This window comes from Bactrocera neohumeralis, unplaced genomic scaffold (genome assembly GCF_024586455.1).
Source record: "Bactrocera neohumeralis isolate Rockhampton unplaced genomic scaffold, APGP_CSIRO_Bneo_wtdbg2-racon-allhic-juicebox.fasta_v2 cluster09, whole genome shotgun sequence".
NCBI classification, from domain to species: Eukaryota; Metazoa; Arthropoda; class Insecta; order Diptera; family Tephritidae; genus Bactrocera; species Bactrocera neohumeralis.
The window spans coordinates 34,365,641-34,387,569 of record NW_026089622.1 but is presented as its reverse complement, the minus strand read 5'-3'; the positions used below and the strand labels follow the sequence as shown (position 1 = coordinate 34,387,569).

The following is a 21,929-nucleotide window of genomic DNA, read 5'->3' as shown; positions in this document are numbered from 1 at the left end:
TGTCGTCTTAAGTCTTCATCCATGTACTGTACTTACTTTAAAGTTTCTCTCCGTTTTTCCACGGACAATAACATATAGTTCATTTTGCACTTATAAATATTTTATACGTAAGTTGCACCTTACTTCATAAGAAATAACGGTACTATGAATACGGTGCGAGCTCAACTTTTTAAATGATGCTAAGCCATAAAATAATTACAAGAAAATATGTTTTTTTTTTGTTTTTTATTACAAACATTTTTAAAACTTTAACAATGTTTGATATCACTACAACTAGTTTCAAAAACTAACGAGCAGTTTGATTTGAATAACTTAAAAACAAATTACATAGAAATTAATAGTAATATTCATACATATACGGTATATAGTATAATTAATTTCTTTATATTTTAGCTTCCAACTAAGCTATGTGGTTTTTTGCGACATAATCGACTAGAGAGGCATGTGTCTAAAAGAAGATTTCTCGCCTCCTCGTTCACATGTGCATTAAGCCTTTTGTAGTGAGCATCTGCCTGACTCCTTATTTCTTCGGCGACTGTATTCATCCTTAGGTCTCGATGAATATCAGCATTTCTGCAGTACCAAGGAGCATTTATAATGCCTCTTAGCACCTTGTTTTGAAAACGTTGTATAATATTAATACTGCCATCATTGGCACATCCCCACAGTTGCGCACCATATGACCATATCGGCTTGATTATTTGTTTATAAAGAAGTAATTTGTTGTGTATGGACAGGTTTGACCTTCGCCCAATTAGCCATTTCATTTTCGACAATTTCAGATTAAGTTCAATCCTTTTTATTTTAATGGTATGCAGACATCTAGAATACTTATAGGTTGATAAGTGATTCTTTTGTTTGTAAAATTTACATGAACCGATTTGCCACCGTTTAGTTTTATTCTCCATTTTTTAGTCCAGCTTACTACGGAGTTGATTGCATGTTGCATTTTTAGCGCATCTTTTTCTGCTGTTTTTTCGACGCATAGTATTGCGGTGTCATCCGCAAAAGTGGCAGTCATACTGTTTGGTGCTAACGGTAAGTCTCTTGTATACAAAATATATAAAAGTGGACCTAAGATACTTCCCTGAGGAACTCCTGCTTAAATTTCTTTTAGTTCAGAGAATTCATTTTCTTGTTTTACACGGAAAAATCTCATGGTGATATACGATTCTAAAAGAGCACAATACTCAACCGGAAGACATGATTTTAGTTTTTGCATAAGGCCTTCGTGCCATACCTTGTCAAACGCTTGTGCAACGTCAAGGAATACAGCTGAGCATACGTTTCCTTCCTCCAGTGATTTTTCTATTTCTGATGTTATTCTGTAAATTTGTTCTATTGTTGAATGCTTATTTCTAAAACCGAACTGATGCGATGGAATTAACTGCTTTTCGTCGATTATAGATTTTAATCTTAGATAAATTAATTTTTCAAAAAGTTTTGAGATTTGTGGAAGTAGTGAAATTGGTCTATATGACGAGACTACGTGAGGATCCTTTCCTGGCTTAGGAACCATAACAACTTCGGCAACTTTCCAAAGGCTTGGAAAATATGTCAGACGGATTGCTGTATTGAAAAGATAGGCGAGCTTCCGTAAACATTTGTATGGTAACTGCTTTAACACTTCAGCTGTAATTAAATCGAAGCCAGCTGCTTTCTTTACTTTAAGCTTTTTAATTTCACTTTTAAGTTCACAAATGGTGATTGCTGGGATTGTTGCATGATCTTGTTGAATGCTACTGAGGTACGCGATTTCACTATCCTCGTTTGGACGAAAGGTTTCAGCTAGGTGTTTTGCAAATGCATTAGCTTTATCACAATCACTTCTAGCCCATGTATTGGAAGCAACTTTTAGTGGTGCAACGTGACTTGTTGGACGTTTCAGATACTTAGTACTTTTCCAGAGTGAGTAATCATCTTTTTTGTCAGCGGATAGTTCAGATAAATATTTATTAATTGACTCATTCTTAATATGAGCAATTTCTCGTTTTAATTCTGTTGTTGCCTTATTAAGGTTGGTTTTGTCGAGTGGTGAGCGGGTTTGTTGCCATTTCCGTCGTAACTTTCTTTTCTTAATTAGAAGGATTTTTATTTCTTTGGGGTAATTTGAACCTACACTTTTCCGCTTTAACTCCGGAGTATTATCCCAAGCTGCTTGTTGAATTTCTTTCGTAAATGTGTTAACTTCTAACTCTAGTTGTTCAATTGTTGTGATTTTCGCACACTTTATTTTAGTCTGAAGTATTTGTTTGAACGAAGTCCAGTCCGTATTTTTGTTGTATAGCTTCAGACTAAGATCTCTTTTAATGACTGTTTCACTTACTGTTAAATATAATGGGGAGTGATCAGAGCTTAGATCTAATCCACCTTCTATTTCTATGAAATTTCGAGATATCTTTCTGGTTATAAAGAAGGCTATTACATCTGGTATTTTGTTGGTGTCCGTTGGCCAATAAGTTGGTGTTCCGGTCGATACAAACTCACACCCCGTTTCTTGAGCTGCCTGGAATAAGTCTCGCCCTTTAGCTGTCGTTAGGCGCGATCCCCAGTAAACATGCTTAGCGTTAAAGTCGCCTCCCATAATAAATTTGTGTTTGTGCATATTGAGAAGTTCTTTATATTCTTCAACGAGGATTTTGTATCTCGGCGGACAATATATTGCAGTAATTGACAAGGGTTCATTGCTTTTAATGTAATAGTTGTGGTTTGAATATTGTGCGTACTGATTTTTCTATCCTCATAATGTATAATGCTGTTTTTAACAATAACAGCAGTGCCTCCCCTCGCACAATTACTAGGGTGGATTGTATGATAGATATCGTAGTTTTTGAAAGTTATATGGCTGTGTCTCGTAAAATGAGTTTCGGAAATAAGACATACATCTATTTTTCTTTTTGTAAAATAAGTAGAAGCTCATCTTGGTGCTTTAATAGTCAATTTGCATTCCATGTCATAACTCGGAGAGCACCATTCATGCCTTCAATTTTGCTTTATTTTTATTTTTTTCGAGGTTATCTAAGCGGCTGCTCAGATCGTTATTGAATTTTTCTTGTTTATTTAACATCTCAAGTATTTGAGTTAGTAGGTCTTCTGTCATCTTTGTGTTTTTTTCGTTCACCACGTTTGATTTGCCTTTCAGTACTTCAGAAAAAGTGAGCTTACTCGTCTGCACACGATTCTGCTTGTTGACAGTACTTTTATTACCAATGGGTGGATTAGTTGATGTACTGGGCAAATTTGTGGTAACTTTTTGTTTCTTCAAGGCTTTGTTACGAATGCTTTGAAGCTCCTTGGCAACAATACATCCTCTGTAGTTTGCCGGATGGCTTTCGCCACAGTTACAGCATTTTGGCTTTTCAGTGTTGGGTTTTTGGCACTCGATGGTTTTGTGCTTACCACCGCATTTAACGCACTTTGACATTTTGCCACAGAAGTTCTTTGTGTGTCCAAATGCCTGGCAATTTTTACATTGTGGAATAAGTTTAGAATTCCTAATAGGCTCGATGAGAACAACGGTGTGAAGAATGTGTTTGATTTCATAAATTTTCTTGATGTCTTCATTAGAAACAAAAGTAGCTAAAAACATGTTTAAAGGTTCTCGTGTTTTCCACTTGAGTTTATTTACGACGTTCATGACATGTAAACCTTGTTCTTTTAAATCAGCGATAATATCACTAATGCTACACGAATGGTGGAGATTTTTAATCATAACCTTTATTGGATGCGTTTGTTTGTCTTCAAAGGAATACCATGAAGCTCCCGACGCAGACATTTTTGTAACTGATCTGTAGTCATCACTTGATGTAACGCTTATTTTATGGATGTCGTTATTTAATAGTTTAAATACAAAAGAACTTTTAGTATTATCTTTAATTAGGTTATTTAGTTCTTTATAATTAGAGATATTCGAAATCATAATAGGTGGAGGTCGCGGTTCATATTTTGGTTTTTCATTTTTAACTGTGTGGATTTCACCGTTCGAAGAAAAAGTATTTTCTTTTAAAACCACTTCTGGTGAAGCTTCGGCCTTACGCTTTTTGCTAGGCCTTTTATTTTTCTTTAAAATCCAGTCTGTTTCCAGAGCTAGTTCTTCTTCATCAGTTTCGTATTGAGATTGACTATAATTAGGCGCAAGTGGGCGATTATTTTGTTCTTTAAGCTTTTGATTTTCAATTTTTAATTGTTTGCATAATTGTTCTAATTCTCTTAATTTTTGTTTCAATTCATCTATTTCGGAAACTAATTTTTTCGGTTGGCTTGTTGGTATTTCCTGACCCCCTCCAGGGGGCGGGGTTCGAAACATAATCCAGCTATATACTATATGTCTATTGTATAAGGGATTATTTGTAGGTAATGGTGAGTTAGTTAGCCAATAGTTAGTAAAAATAAATAAATAAATATATATATATATATGTGGCAACTACCAGATGAAACGTTCACTAATTTCGGTGTATACTTTTAGGCTAGCCTAGTACAGGTAAAAAGCTTAACTTAAAGAACGCAAGTACAAGTTGGTTCTAGTATTGGATAACAATAAAGCTTATACTATGGTAGTGACTTTTCCAAATTCCTTTTTGCTGGTCAAAGTCCAATAAGAAAGAAAGAAAAAATGGTAATAGGTTGCCTTACATCTCCTGAGAAACTTTTAGCAGGTGCAACAGCCTATCCACTCAATCTCCTCACCGCACTTCAACTTCCAGGCGATCTCCGTGAAAAGCACTTTCGTATACAAACAAATTGTTTATTTTAATTATTGTAAATATTTAAAATTATTGAATTTATTGAATTTATTTCTTTCACACTTTATTTTTCTCCACTTCGCTCCAGGGTTGCCAGTTTCGACTTCCAATATGTATACCAAAAAATGTTGCTGTGTTGCTAGCAGAGCAAAAGTTATAGAGAAAAAAATTACTTCTTCTTAATTGGCGTAGACACCGCTTATGCGATTATAGCCGAGTTAACAACAGCGCGCCAGTAGTTTCTTCTTTTTGCTACGTGGCGCCAATTGGATGTTCAAAGCGTAGCCAGGTCCTTCTCCACCTGGTCCTTCCAACGGAGTGGAGGTCTTCCTCTGCTTCCCACAGCAGGTACCGCATCGAATACTTTCAGATGTTTTCGTCCATTCGGACAACATGACCTAGCCAGCGTAGCCGCTGTCTTTTAATTCGCTGAACTATGTCAATGTCGTCATATATCTCATACATCGTTCCATCGAATGCGATATTCGCCGTGGCCAACGCGCAAAAGAATGTAAATCTCGAAAACTCGCAACGTCAATTCATCATTTGTTGTCATCGTCCAAGCCTCTGCGCCATATAGCAGGACGGGAATTACGAGGACTTTACTTCTCAATTGCCTACTCAGTCCGAAGTAGCACCTGTTGGCAGGAGTTAATCTGCGTTGGATTTCCAGGCTCACATTGTTGGCGGTAATCGCCGAATATTATGGTTTACACTGCTTCCCAAATATACGAAACTGTCTACAACTTCAAAGTTATGACTGCCAACAGTGAAGTGAGTGCCAAGTCGCGAGTGCGACGACTGTTTGTTTGATGACAGGAGATATTTCGTCTTGCCCTCGTTCACTGCCAGACCCATCTGCTTTGCCTCCTTGTTCAGTCTGGAGAAAGAAGAACTAACGGCGCGGGTGTTGAGGTCGATGATATCAATATCTTATAAAAGATATTGCTCGATTAAGTTCTGCAGCTCGAATTATTTTCTCCAGCAGCAGGTTGAAGAAGTCGCACGATAGGGAGTCGCCTTGTCTGAAACCTCGTTTGGTATCAAACGGCTGTTGCTCAACGTCAGTTGACACAGCCGTATTAGTTTTGCGGGGATACACACGACACAAGCAATTACACATACATATAATTATTTGACAGAGGTAGTTGCATCGTAAAGGTGTGGAGAAAGAATCAGCTGATGCAATGTACAGCACAAAGCTCTGAGGTGCCCATGTAGAAACGACAAGCAGAGTCCGGGGTGTAGTTTCTATTGGCATCCAAGATGGCCGACTTTTAACCGCAAAATGGTTGTATTGTTTTATTTTCTTAAAATCTATGGAAAAGTTGTCCGAAAAACATTGGTTATATATAAAACTTTAATATATTTTCAAAAGGTAATCGTTTTATTTTCATATATATTCTTAAATAAGAGAACATTATGAGCAAATACATGAGTAATTCAGTTTTTTATTTAGGCGTCTTTTTAACTGTGGTAAGCTAATAAATGTTTACCAAAGAAAATTTTTAAGTGCAAGTAAGCAACCATCCCAAATAGTGTGGTCCAGAATATGCTTATTCACAGGCAAATATATATTTTTGCAAGAAAATTTGTTTGTATTGATTTAGTTATTTTAATCTGAAAAATGTATAAATTACCTAAACGCATGGGGATACACTCAAAATACCGAAGCTCAAAATGCCGACCCATTAACCCCTTGACGTATTTCCACGAGCCTGACTCGTGGTACAATTTCTGTGCCTAACATGATACATTTGATGAAGAGAATTGAAATTCTCTATATTTCTGGCCTAATAATGTAAATAGGCATATTCATCAACGAAAATGTTTTTTTTTTTTTTTGCGCATACGCATAGATCCATGATTCGTCTCCTGTGACGATCTTATAAACGTCTTTTGAAGCACCGCGATCGTATTTCTTTACAAAAATCCACACGAGTCTTTTTTTGAGCGATTGTCAAATTGTGCGGGATCCAACGATAACAAACCTTTTTTAAGGCCAGGTGTTCATGCAATATCGAATGTATGCTGGTGGGAGAAATGCATAGGCATGCCTCTATCTGAAGGTATGTTACATGACGGTCTTGCATTATCAGTTCACATACGGCATCGATGTTTTCTGGCACAACGGCTGTTTTTGGACGGCCTTCACGGAATTCGTCTTTGAGCGAGCGTCGGCCACGATTGAATTCGTTGTACTAGTTTTTCACAGTGCTATAGGATGGTGCTTCATAGCCATACAAAGATTTTAGTTCATCGATGCACTCATGTGGTAATAATCCACGTTGAAAGTTGTGAAAAATGATCGCACGAAAATGTTCACGAGTTAATTCCATTTTTTGGCCGAGATGAATTTTTTAATTCCCTGTAAATAAAACAATTCACGATTAAATGACAAAACGTTCTGAGTGATGTTATGCTAAAAAGTGTCAAACTTTGCAATGAAAATGTCAGATTGCACCTGGCAACACTTAGTGTTGCTGAAAAAACTGACTAAAATGCTTAGAGCAAACAAAATGATGCTCACATTCCTACACAAACACTCCACTTGGGAACGGGTTGGATTCCTGATCGCCCGATGAGGAGGCTAATCCCACGGTAGTTGGCGCAGATTGTGGGGTCTCCTTTTTTATGGACTGGTCATAGCACACTTAAATTCCAATCGTTGGGCATGCTTTCGTATTTTACAAAGAAGCTAATGCACGCATATCAGTTTTTCGCCGCCGTGTTTGAATAGCTCGGCCGGCAATCCATCGGCCCCGTCGCTTTGTTGTTCTTCAGGCGGGTAATTGCTATTCGAACTTCTTCATGGTCGGGCAATGGAATGTCTGCTCCATCGTCATCGATTGGGGAATCGGGTTCGCCTTCTCCTGGCGTTGTGGGTTCACTGCCATTCAGCCGGCTGGAGAAGTGTTCCCTCCATAATTTAAGTATGCTCTGGGCATCGGTCACTAGATCACCTTTGGGGGTTCTACAAGAGTATGCTCCGGTCTTGAAACCTTCTGTAAGCCGCCGCATTTTTTCGTAGAATTTTCGAGCATTACCCCTGTCGGCCAGCTTATCAAGCTCTTCGTACTCACGCATTTCAGCCTCTTTCTTTTTCTGTCTGCAAATGCGTCTCGCTTCCCTTTTTAACTCTCGGTATCTATCCCATCCCGCACGTGTTGTGGTCGATCGTAACGTTGCGAGGTAGGCAGTCTGTTTTCTCTCCGCTGCGACACGGCACTCCTCGTCGTACCAGCTGTTCTTTTGCACTTTCCGAAAACCAATGGTTTCGGTTGCAGCTGTACGTAAGGAATTAGAAATGCCGTCCCACAGTTCCCTTATACCGAGTTGTTGATGAGTGCTCCCAGAGAGCAGGAGTGCAAGCCGAGTAGAAAATCGTTCGGCTGTCTGTTGTGATTGCAGCTTCTCGACGTCGAACCTTCCTTGTGTTTGTTGGTGTGCGTTTTTTGCTGCACAGAGGCGGGTGCGAATCTTGGCTGCAACAAGATAGTGGTCCGAGTCGATGTTAGGACCTCGGAGCGGACGCACATCTAAAACACTGGAGACGTGTCTTCCGTCTATCACAACATGATCGATCTGGTCGGTAGTTTTTCGATCCGGAGACAGCCAGGTAGCTTGATGAATCTTTTTATGCTGGAATCTAGTACTACAAATAACCATATTTCGGGCCCCGGCGAAGTCAATCAGCCTCAACCCATTTGTGGATGTTTCGTCGTGGAGGCTGAATTCACCGACCGTAGTGGCAAAGATACCTTCTTTGCCCACCCTGGCGTTAAAGTCGCTAAGCACGATTTTGACATCGTGGCGGGGGCAGCTCTCATAAGCGCGCTCCAAGCGCTCATAGAAGGCATCTTTGGTCACATCGTCCTTCTCTTCCGTCGGGGCGTGGGCGCAAATCAGCGATAGGTTGAAGAACCTCGCTTTGATGCGGATTGTGGCTAGACGTTCATTCACCGGAGTGAATGATAGTACTCGGCGACGGAGTCTCTCTCCCACCACGAATCCAACACCAAACTTGCGCTCCTTTATATGGCCACTGTAGTAAATGTCACAAGGACCTACTCGTCTCTGTCCTTGTCCCGTCCATCGCATTTCTTGAACGGCGGTGATGTCAGCCTTTATTTTTGCGAGGACATCAACCAGCATTTAGCGATGAAAATATATGCTTGTTTTTTGAACAACTCTTTACATGAAAAATTGCAATACCACTTTCAGTACTAAACTAAGTTTTTACATTTCTTAAAGAAATTATTTTTTGAATTTGCAATAACTTTATAGTATAAATACAGTAAATATATTTCTTTCATAAAAAGTAGTTTAATTAGCTTACGCAACACTATTTCGCCATACTCATTAGCAATACTGGCAAGATATTTGGATATTGTCGGGATTTTGATGGGTCGGCATCTTGAGCTTCGGTATTATAAGTGTATCCCCAAACGTTCAGGTAATTTATGCAGCTCGCAGAATAAAATAATTAAATAAAAATAAACAAATTATTTTGCAAAAATATAAATTTGCATATTTTGGAACCCACTATTTGGCATGGTTGATTATTTCCACTTAACATTTTTCTGTGGTGAACATTTATTAACTTGCCACAGCTAGAAATAGGCATGAATAGAAATCCTAATTACTCACGTATTTTCTCATAATGCCGTCTTATTTATTAATATATACAGTAGGTATCGGTTATATGACGAACCGCTTGTATGCAAATTTTGGTTATATGCAAAGTTTTCATATTTTAACGCATTATACGCGGATTTATTATATGAATTTTGTTGATTGAATGCAAATCGTTTATATGCAAATATCGCACTTATGCAAAAAATTGCCAACAAAATTGAATCGTTACGTACAAATTTTAATCTGTTTTAAGCAAATTTTCCAACACTGAAACACTAAATTTATTCTATCGATATATTGCGTATTCAAATCCATGAGAACAAAATCAGCGCCATAATAAATCCCAATAGGAAACGGGATAGGAAAGGCGCACACGTGAATTTGGACAGAACCTTGTTGTCCTGGTTTACCCAAATCCGTTCCCAAATAGAATTGTTGCCGGAACTGCCTTGCTGTCTAAAGCACAGAAATTTGCCTTAAAATTAAACGAAAGTTGTCTACCAGACCGTAGTTGGTTGCAGCGTTGGCAGCAGTGAAATGCTCTTAACTTCTCCAAAATTTACGGAGAAGCTGGCTAAAATAACGCAACAAGTGCAGAAGCCTTCATTACTAATCGTTTGCCTCATATTCTTGAAAAATTTTCGCCGGATTGTATATTTAATGCCGATGAAACCGGGCTGTACTACAAGGCGTTGCCAAATGGAAGTTACAAAGGCAAGTATGAGAATCCAAAGGGATTCAAAACTCAACCAGCACGTATAAACGTGCATATTGCATTGGAAAGTCGGCTAAACCACGGTCCTTAAAAGGAAAACAGCTACCGCTGCCATATTAAAATAATACAAGTGCTTGGATGACGAGTGTTATTTGGAAAAAGATTCTAATAGATCTCAATGAAAATCATGAAAAAGATAACAAGCAGATATGTTTGATTGTTGATAATGCTCCTTGCCTACAACTGCCCTTATACAGCCACTTGATCAAGATATCATCCACTCATTTAAAATGGAATATCGACAGATCCTAATAAAAAAAAAACAAAACAAATTTGTGCGTTGGAGAAGGGCCTATTTAAAGTTGAATTCCTGAAATCGCTCGCTGTTTTGGATGGTATCAAATATGCAAATCGTGCTTGGAACTTTGTTAAGCAGCAAACAATTAGTAATTGTTTCAAAAAGGTAGATTCGTGTTCAAGATGGTACAAATTTAAAATAAAATTCTTCATTGACTGCCAATAGCAGTTCTTTTGAAGATGAAGAAGTGTTCGCGTAATCTGATACTTGTATTAAACACCCCTCAGCGAAAAATACCTTGCTAAGCTTAGATTCGCTGCGAATATTATTGCTTATTCGAATAAGCGAATACCGCTTGTTTGCAATTACCGCCTGTATGCAAAATTTTGTTTACATTATAACAATTGCATATAACCGATATCTACTGCATTAAAACAAAACGATTTTCTTTTGAAAATATAGTAGCCGTGTTTTATTTGACCATCACAAGCTAATAGTTAAATCATATTCAAATAAAACGCACATAGCTTATTTCATATATTCGCTTAAAAATGAATTGAAGAATAATCAGCTGATATACAATTAAGTTTGAAATTTCAAATTTGTAAATGGATATACTATATTATATATATATTAGGGTGATTCCAAAAAAAATTTTTTTTTTTTTCAATTGGTACTCGCAAAAATAGGTTCCTAGACACCTCTAAGAAAGCCTCTCCAAATATGAGTTTTTAATTGTAACGGGAAGGTCCTCCGCCTAACGGTTTTCTATTATTATCAGATAGAAAAATTTATATCTCGCTTCCAACTACTTGAAAAAATATTTTGTTAATTAGGTTTTGTAGGAAATTGAATGCTCTAAAATATGGTCTCTTATGATTTTTTCGTAAACCCAACCGTTTAAAAGATATTAACGGTTGAAATTTGACTATTTTTGGAAAAATTTTTTTTTTCTTATTAATTTTATAACTCAATGAAAAAAATTATTATGAATGATGATACACATAGTTTTGTAGGAAATTTACTGCTCTATAAAAATGGTCTACTACGATATTTCGATTAAGTTAAGCGTTTACGAGATATTCATCGCCAAACATCAATGCATATTAAGGTGGATCAAAAAAAAAAATTTTTTTTTTTCGTTTGGTATTCTGAAAAATAGGTTCCTAGACACCTCTTAAGAAAGCCTATAAGTTTCATCATTCATAATAATTTTTTTTCATTGAGTTATAAAATTCATAAGAAATGAAAAATTTTCCCAAAAATAGTCAAATTTTAACCGTTAATATCTTTTAAACGGTTGGGTTTACGAAAAAAATCATTAGAGACCATATTTTAGAGCATTCAATTTCCTACAAAACCTAATTAACAAGATACTTTTTTAAGTAGTTGGAAGCGAGATATAAATTTTTCTATCTGATAATAAGAAAAAATAGAAAACCGTTAGGCGGAGGACCTTCCCGTTACAATTAAAAACTCATATTTGGAGAGGCTTTCTTAGAGGTGTCTAGGAACCTATTTTTGCGAGTACCAATTGAAAAAAAAAAAAAAATTTTTGAATCACCCTAATATATATATATATATAAATATACTATACAAATATATTTATTTTATTTATTTGAGGTCTAGAAAAAATGAACACAAGTATTCAAATTTACCTTAATTTTAACTCAATACTTATCCAAAAAATCTGTAGTTTTGGTTTGTTTACATTTTCCCCTGTCAAAATGAGGTTTCTCGCAATTGCCAACTACTTTTTTTGGAAAAAACACGCCTATTAAAGTTTTATATATAACCAATATTTTTGGGACAACTTTTCCATACATTTTAAGAAAATAACACAATGCAACCATTTTCCGGATAAAAGTCGGCCATCTTGGTTGCCAATATAAACTCAATCCCGGACTCCCCTTGACATTTCTACATGGGCACCTTACAGCTACTGATTCTTTCCTTACTCCTCCTTTACGATGATAAGTACTGCGAAGAAACATGAGGATACTTGATGCCATAAAACATATTTACAAACTACAAAATCATTGAATTAAAGGACCGGCTTTAGTATACCATCCCACGATTTCAGAGTTAAAAGTGGCATGGTTGGACAGAAATGCTGATGCTCCAGATTAAGAATATATATAATTGTTGCCGCCGCAAACTTATAGTTTTCGAGATAAATGCATTTAAAGATGAAAATTTGCAAATTTTATCTTACAATTTCTCGATTTCTAGTAATTATTTCTTTCATATTATGGACTTTTTTATGCACTTACACTTCAATACTTTGTTTCTACATATTTATTTTTCAGCAATTATTTAGATATTTGTTTAAAATAATAAAAAGAGTTGACATATAAAAAGTGTTGCCATAATTACGCATTTATCAAACGAATAAAAATGAATAAAAATTAGGATTATACCCCAAATACATAAATCATCACCCCTTTTCTTAATGTATCATGATTTTTGATCGGCCAGGCCGCCAACGGAAGAAAGAGTTTTGCTCGAAAAAAAACCTGACACTCACAGGTATTGGATCTGCCAGGGCTATTTTTTTTTTGAAGCGCGGCCGAAGGCCGCCTACGCAAAAAGGAGTTTTACACAAAAAAAAAGCCTGACACACCCCGGTTTTCTCTCTGTATATTTAAATATACTCTAAACATTGAAATATATTCACATTTCACTTTTATTTTGCTATATTTTACCTAAATTTGTTAATCTAAAAATCATTAAGCATACTCATCGTTGAAAAGGTTAGATTATTTACAATTATGAGGAAATATGTGGCAACATCTTAAACAGTAAATATGTAGGATTTTTAACGGTTTTTCTTTGTTTTTTTCGCGTGATTCTTTTTTCTATATTAACTACCCAGCAAAACTTGGGTGACCGAAACTTCAATACTTTTACACAATTTTTACTTGTCACTAACACTCCCTCACAAATCTTTGAAATGAGTAAGAAGTCAATCTATTGTGTCTTTTGTTTGTTTTATATTATAAGCTCTCACTCAACAGATGTTAAGCAAAAATAAAACAAAAGAAGACAAACAAATTTTTTAGCTGTCACCGCTTATTGAAAACGATGGATGTGAAAGCGTACAGCATGATATTGACGTTTGCTTGTTCGTTGTGACAAATTGAATTCGAAGAAACCAAAAATTCGGTTACAAACGCGTTGATATTGAGATTTGTGCAGATTTGTGCTTGTGCATATTTCTGCAAAATTATTTAAAATAAATATTTAAATCTATTCTAATTGTGTTTCGTTAAATTTGTGAACTATTTGTATCTATAATATTTGGAAAAAAAGGTGAGTAGAGAAAATAATAATTCAATATGAAAAAAATACATTTAGTGCATATATGAGCCAGGAAAAAAAGGCTTTTAACCTAAGTGTATTTTTCACTGTAATTATTGCATTCTCCCGACGGTGTCCTGACTTTGTGTAACTGGGACGGTAGGGGAGGCAAGCAACCGCTATCAAAGTTTCTGTTATCCAACATATTATATCGTAAATTTTATGGTAGAATAATTTTTTAGACATACATACCTGTAGGTATGTATATATTATTTTTGTATCTATATAATAATTTATTGAAATAATTTTTATATTATTAAAAAAAATGTGAAGATGAATGAAAATAATTTTATGTAAATCTAAATAAAATTATTTTATTATTAAAATTAATAAAAAAAAAAAATATTTTATAAAAAAAATCTTTATATTTCGAACTTTAGGTTGAAGGAATGACAAGCGAGTGGTTTACCCACTAGGCTATTGAAGAATGCACCGTCACGTTTTCCTGAAAGCAGTTTTGTTGAATTATCCCAAATTTAATGAACGTGTGAGAAAGAAGGATATAGTTTTATTACAGCAGAAAATATGTGAGCGAGAAGGTGATACAAGATCACATGTATAAAAAGTTTTGGGAGCTTTTTTGATTCTCCCTTGAGAACGTGATAGGAAAAAGTGACAATTAAACCGGCACGCGTTACCGGCATGTCACTAGGTAACATGACTGTCACTGTTCTAACTGGGTATAATAAAAAATACTTTCTACATATGTATATGTGTTAGATAGATGATTTATTATATGATATTTATATATGTGATTTATGTGACTGAAGTACTTTTGCAAAGTACTCCTTTCTGCGTTAAAAAGAAAAAAATGTATTGAGTTTTCGTTATAAAATGGTTAAATTTTGGTTATTATATCTGTTAGCGATTTTCATTTATTTTTAATAATACGTTCTTTTGTATATTAGGTGACAATAATAATATTAATATTCACCGTCGAACTGTCATCGTAACCGGTTGCTTTCCGCTCTGTGCTTATTGAGTTTGTTAAAACGGTATAACGGTTTGTTCTGCGTTTATATTACGCTCGTGCTTTGTTTGTGAATTAATTTTTTATCGTTTTATATCTTTTCAATCACTTAATTTCTTAATTTGTTAAACTAAAATTCGCGTTTACTATGGCCCCTGGGGCCACCAAATTAGGGGATAATAGGTTTTCCCTATTATCTCCAATAATGAAAAAGAAAAGAAAAAAACCAAATCCGATCCCGTTAGACCAATTTCCAGAATTACCAGTCTCAAACACGGATGATCCAAAATTTTTGGTCATGTCATCGCTGGACGACAACAAGCCACTTAATTCGTTATCATGCTTCGCTACGTATAAAGGTATTCAAGCAATCAGTAAGGAAGTAAGTAAAGTTACTGAGCTACGTGATGGTAGCCTACTGCTCTTTGTAAATAACAACAAAACAGCTAGCAAATTTCTTTCTGCAAAAATTTTACCTGGCGGAGGTCATATCAATGTCAAGCTTCATAATACTTTGAATACGGTTAAAGGCACCATATACGCCCCATTCCTGAATAACTTATCAGAAGAAGATATTGTTGATGGTCTTAAGGAGCAGGGTGTTTCTGCTGTACATAAGTTTTCACGAATTGCTGACGGCTCCCGTAATCCTACGGGTGTAGTTTTATTAACTTTTGATAAATACAAACTTCCTGAAAGAATTGATGTTGCCTGGAGGAACCTCACTGTCCGTCCGTATTACCCTAATCCTATGCGTTGTAAGCAATGTCAATTAATTGGCCACACAGCAAAATACTGCCGTAATTCACCTTCTTGTGTCTCATGCAACCTCCCTTCCGATCATACCCCACCTACTGAATGTAAGAGAATAATGTGTGCAAATTGCTCGGGCGACCACCCGGCATCATCTAATACTTGCCCTAAATATCAACAATCCAAAGAAATATTAAAAATTAAAACTATTTATAAATGTAGTATGCGTGAAGCTGTTACCAAGTATAAAATTCAATTTTCTCATACAACTTCTAATGCAAACTCTTTTGCCTCTATAGCTAAAATTTCTAACAATACTAATCAAATCAATAATGAAACAACACCTAATAACAAATCCAACAATCCTACCAAAACTAATCTAACAACAACTACAGACATCAATTCATCTAAACAATCCCTTCCAACCCATCCTACCTCCTCTTCTGTCACTTCTCCTTCCCCTCTCTTTTCCCCTTTATCCATCTCTGACTCTCCTCTCAATATCCTTTCCTCCTGTCCTATCACACCCTCCCCCACCCTCTCCTGCTCGCAAGATCCTCTTGCATTACCCAATTTTCCTTCTTACAATGAAGACATTTAGTTTAAATAAAATATTCGTAGCTTAACTTTTTTCTTTTATAAGTTTACATATGATATGATTACACTTCTTCAATGGAACATTAACGGTTATGTTAATAATTATATTAACTTAGAGTTACTTATGGGATCGTACAATCCATCTATTATCCTGTTGAATGAAACTCACCTATCTTATAATGCCTCAGCTTTTACCCCTAGGGCTTATGTGGGATATTTTATTAATCTCCCACATAACACCACCAACAAGCAGGGAGTTGCCATCCTAGTTAAAAGAAATCTACCTCACGTATTACTTCCCATACCCCTTTCAATTTTTTCTTCTGTAGCTATTGAGATCCTCGCCCCCTATAAAATTTCAATCATCTGTGCTTATTCCCCTCCTGATCAATCATTTTCTACTACTGAATTTTTAAATCTTATTCCTTCCGGTTCAAATCCTTTTATCTTGTGTGGTGACTTCAATGCTTGGAGTCCCCTTTGGGGCTCTGCTTCGGCTAACTCCAAGGGACGTAGCATTGAGGATGCCTTACTAAGATCCAACTGCATTGTTTTAAATGATGGTTCCCCCACCCATTTTTCCACTCACTCTACCTTCACTAATATTGATCTTTCCATATGTTCTGCCTCCCTCTCCTCAAAAATATCCTGGTGTTGTATTGATGATCTCCATGGCAGTGATCATTTTCCCATCCTTTCCAAAATATCTACTTCTCGCCCTCATTCATTTTTTAAGCCCAGGATTCGGTTTAAAACTGATTCGGCTGATTGGGATAGGTTTGAAGAAGCCTGTTTTTCGCATTCACGTTATTTCCCCTTTTCTTCCAATATAAATCAAGAGGCTTCTAGAATCCAAAAAATTATACGTTCTGCTTCTAACTATTCTTTTCCCCTTTCTTCTTCTAAACCAGTCAAGCTTGCTCCTCTTTGGTGGAATAATGAGCTTTCTGCACTAAGAAATCTGAAACAGATCGCATGGCATCAATTTAAACGTTTACGTTCTAGTGCAAACTTAATAGCTTACAAAAAATCCAATGCACTTTTTCGCCATAAAGCTAAGGCTGCTAAGGTTCATTGTTTCCAAGAATTTACGAATAATATCACTTCTTCTTCGGATTCTAGAAAAATCTGGACTGATATGAAAAGACTGGCTGGTTTATCACCTTCTTCTCCTATCACTTATTTAAATACTCCTCGGGGCACTCTACTATATCCCAAAGATATAGCCTTAGAGTTTGCCACCCACTTTTCCAATATTTCTTTGGACTCCAATTTCTCTTCTGATTTTTCCTCTAGTAAACTTTCTTCTCTTTGCTCTCCTTACCTTCCTCCTTCCACCTTATCTCAATCAGCTGAATATTTAGATGCCGATATATCTGAACTTGATTTTAATTTAGCCCTCTCGTCAGTCAAGGGCAAAACTCCTGGCATTGATAAAATCTCTTACCTTATCATCAAGCACCTTCCTCCATTCCTTATATCCCGTCTAGTCAAACTTTACAATAGTATTTTTCTCAGTGGCAACTACCCTGTCCTCTGGAAGACTAGCGCGATTATTCCTATTTTAAAACCTGGTAAACCTCCTGGTGTGGTCAGCAGTTATCGTCCCATTTCCCTTCTTCCTTGCCTTGGTAAATTGATTGAAAAGATTATTGCTACTAGACTCGCCTGGTATGCTCAATCTAATAATCTCATTTCGCACAACCAAGTTGCGTTCAAGAGGGGCAGGGTACGTTGGATGCTCTCCTGCACCTTGATCACTTTATCTCTGATACTCTGTCCCACAAAAATCATGTTTCTATTCTTTCTTTAGATTTCCTAAAAGCATTTGACAGGATTGGGATTCATGTAGTGTTAAGACAGCTTAGTAGGTGGAGAGTGGGTTCTCGTATTTTTAACTTTGTCAAATCTTTCCTATCCAACCGTAAATTAAGTGTTATCATATCCAATGTTTCATCCTCTGTTCTACCATTAGATAATGGTACCCCACAAGGGTCACCGCTCTCGGTGATCCTATTTACTATTGCATTTGATGAAATCAGTACCATTCTATCAGATTTTGTTACTATCCGGCATCAGATTTATGCTGATGATTTAATTTTATTCTCAAAAACTTCAAATTTGACTTCAGTAACAATTACTTTCTCTGAAATTTTATTGCGTCTTTCTCGTTGGTCCTCTACTTCAGGCACATCAATATCTTTTCCTAAATCGAAACTTTTTCATATTTGTAAAAAACATCAATGTACTATCCCAACGCTCACATTTGATAATATACAAACATTTTGTGTACAGATAGTATTAAGTTCCTTGGTATTGTATTAGACTCTAAGTATACATTTAAGAAACATTGTCAGTATATAAGAAAAAGACTTTTTGTTAATTTAAATATTATTAAATACCTCTCATGTAAGCGCTCACTCATCGGCTCGGCTTTACTGGTCAACGTCACTAAAGCCCTCATCTCATCTGTAATTAATTATGGCTTGGAAATTTATGGACATCATTCTAAGAATCATCTAAAGATGCTTGCTGCGCCCTATCATTCTTCAGTTCGTTGTTCTCTTCGAGTGTTTCCAACATCGCCAATTAAAAACATACTGACGGAAGCTGGCCTACCTTCTCTAAAAGATGCAGTGGAAGATAGCTTAAATAAGCTTTATTCAAAACTCATACTCAGCACGAACTTTACTATAAAAAAGGACTTTCAATCATCACTTTGCAGAAAGAGGTCTCCTAAAATACCGTCTTCTATTTTTAAAAGTGCTTTGTTTGCTAAAACCAATGAGTTGCCGCTTAAAATATTGCTGCCTTGCAGTAAATATATTCCACCGTGGAAAGTAAATGAATCTTCTTTCATTAGTGATCTTACTTTTCTTCGCAAATCCATCACTCCAAGCACTGTGTATAAATCTCGATTTTTGGAATTATCTGCGCACTTCAAATCTTTTGGTTGGCAGTTTATATATACTGATGGCTCCAAATCGTCGCATACATCTTTTGCTGTAGTTGATGATAACCAACAAAGAATATCGTATGGTTTATTATTTCCATTTTGTTCAATTTTTACCGCTGAAGCTACGGGTATTCTCAAAGCTGTCCAGTATGCCCAACAAAACCTTGGTAAATTCATCATCTGTACAGATAGTCTATCGTGTTTTCAAGCTTTAAAAAACCGCAGTAACTACAATGACGTCATTATTGGCATTAGATCGCTGTTGTTTTCGTTAGCACATAGACTAAAAATAATGTGGATACCCGGTCACTCTGGAATCATTGGAAATACTTTTGCGGACTCGGTGGCTAAGGAGGTGTGCATCACTCCAACAACTACATCTGCCTTGTTTGTTAAGAGTGATATAAAACGGCTTATTATTCAACAAAGATCCACTAAATTGGCGCTTGATTGGATGAATTACAGACACCACTACTCTAGAATAAATTCAAATCGTATCAAACCATCCTTTCCGTCATCGCTTTCATCTAATTATATCATTCCATATATCAGACTTCGCATTGGCCACTCCATTATCACACACGCTCACATACTAAATGGCACTCAGATCAACCAATGCCCATTTTGTGATTCAGATTTAAATCTATTGCATCTTCTGCAACATTGTCCAGCACTTCAAACTCATAGACTGTCAAACTTCAATAATACTGATCCAATAATTTTATTGATGGATCCCTCAAGCAACAACATTTCGAAAATCTACAACTTTTTGAAAGACAGCGACCTTCTTCGACGCATATAACATAACCAGTCGGCCGATAGCCCATGATGCTAGTGCTGCGTATTTTCTTAAGTTTGTATAATAATTGTATTATTATGTAAGCTTTTATAAAATAAAAAAAAAAAATAAATAATATTAATAATATTATTATATAATATTACTTCTTTGTTTGTTAAATTAAATAAAGAACATATCCATATGCATGGATAGAGCGATTTTTTGGAAAAGAGGAATTTCAGCGAATTTCCTTATGATCACATGGCAGCGCTTCATTTCGTCGTAATTTTAAGTACACACATGATGTTCACTACGAGTGTAAAATGCAATTTTTAAAATGAAGATTTCTTAGGTAAAAAAAACACTGCTAAAAGTGTAAAATGTGGATTAACTTAAAGTTTTTAGTTTAATTTAATTAATTTGAAATGAAAAATGTGAGTAATACCATGTTCAGACCGAAAATTTAAAAGATAAGACTATGTTTAAGCATTTCATAACCCAACAGTGTTCTCACTGCCGTTAGAAAGAGCAAAAAACAGCTGTTATTGTCATTCAAGAATTATAGTATTTTGAAATAAAAAGACAGCTTTTTTTAATATTTTCCATATAATAGAAATAATGGATGCATTTTTTCATTGATTGAAGGTACCGTTAGAAAGAGGAAGTCCTCCTGATTAAAAAAATATACGGGGTTATAGGTACCGCAAACGCTTAGTTTACGAGATATTCGACCTTAAAGTTCAAAAATTCGCAAAATTCGAACATTTCAAGAAGCTATTTCACCACGTTAAACCCACTTTATTCACATTTTTCTCTTCAAATTAATTAAATTACACTAAAATCTTTTAAATAAATCCACATTTTACACTCTTAGCAGGTTTTTTATTTAAAAAATCTTTATTTTAAAAATTACATTTTACACTCGTTTGAACCTTATTTGTTTACCAAAAATTACGAAGAAATGAAACGCTGCCATGTGATGACAAGGCAATTCGCTGAAATTCCTCTTTTTCGCAAAAATTCCTCTATTCATACATATGGATATTTTCTCTTTTAAATTTATTAAGCAAATAAGTAATATTATATACATGTATTAGTAATATTATATAACAATATTATATATACATATGTATAAGTAATATTATATAATAATGTTACGTAATAAAGTGTAAGGTTACACTACAGTACGAAAACTGAAATTTTGTTTTAATATGTATGAGTGCATGATAACCGTAAAATATAACCGCTTTATATCCAAAACTCATATTTTAAGAATAATAATATATATATCGTCACCTAAAATATAAACCAATGTATCATAAAAAATAAATTGAAATCGCTGACAGATATAATAACCAAAATGTATAAATTTTATAACGAAAACTTAAATTTTGTTTGAATATTGGATATAAACTGGTTATATTTTTTGGTTATCATGCACTCATATTGAAACAAAATTTGAGTTTTGGATATAAAGTAGTTATATTTTTTGGTTATATCTGTCAGCGATTTCCAGGGGTCAGAAAGGAGTACTATGCGAAAGTACTTCAGTCACCCCAGGTATTCGCTCGACCAGTGTTATTTTTTTAAAGCGCGGCCGAAGGCCGCCAACGCAGAAAGGAGTACTTCAGTCACCCCGGGTATTCGCTCGACCAGGGTTATTTTTTTAAAACGCGGCCGAAGGCCGCCAACGCAGAAAGGAGTACTTCGCGAAAGTACTTCAGTCACATAAATTACGTATTACACATAAACGTATGTAGAAAGTATTTTTTTATAGTTAATATAGAAAAAAGAATCACGCGATAAAACAAACAAAGAAAAATTGTTAAAAATCCTACATACATATTTACTGTTTAAGATGTGGCAAGGATCGTTTTCCTCATAATTGTAAACAATGTAACCTGTAAAAGAAATGTACGCTTATTTCAAAGCCTAGAGTGTGTATTTAAATATACAAAGTAAAAAATGTGAAAAAATTTTGTAAAACATAGAGAAATAACATGTTTTCTTAGTGCAAATTTTTGAACTTTTAATAGTGAATATTTTAAAAATTAATAGTAATTTTTACATTATTTTTGGATATTCCTCCTCTGGAGAAGCTCCCCTATCCGTACATACCCCA

At 35.4% G+C, this 21,929-nt stretch overlaps 1 protein-coding gene across 2 annotated transcripts in view; it reads right to left on the bottom strand.

Moving 5' to 3' along the window:
* LOC126764042 (rabankyrin-5) overlaps nt 1–21,929 on the bottom strand; it is a 194,083-nt gene that overhangs the window by 112,708 nt on the left and 59,446 nt on the right. The window lies entirely within an intron of this gene.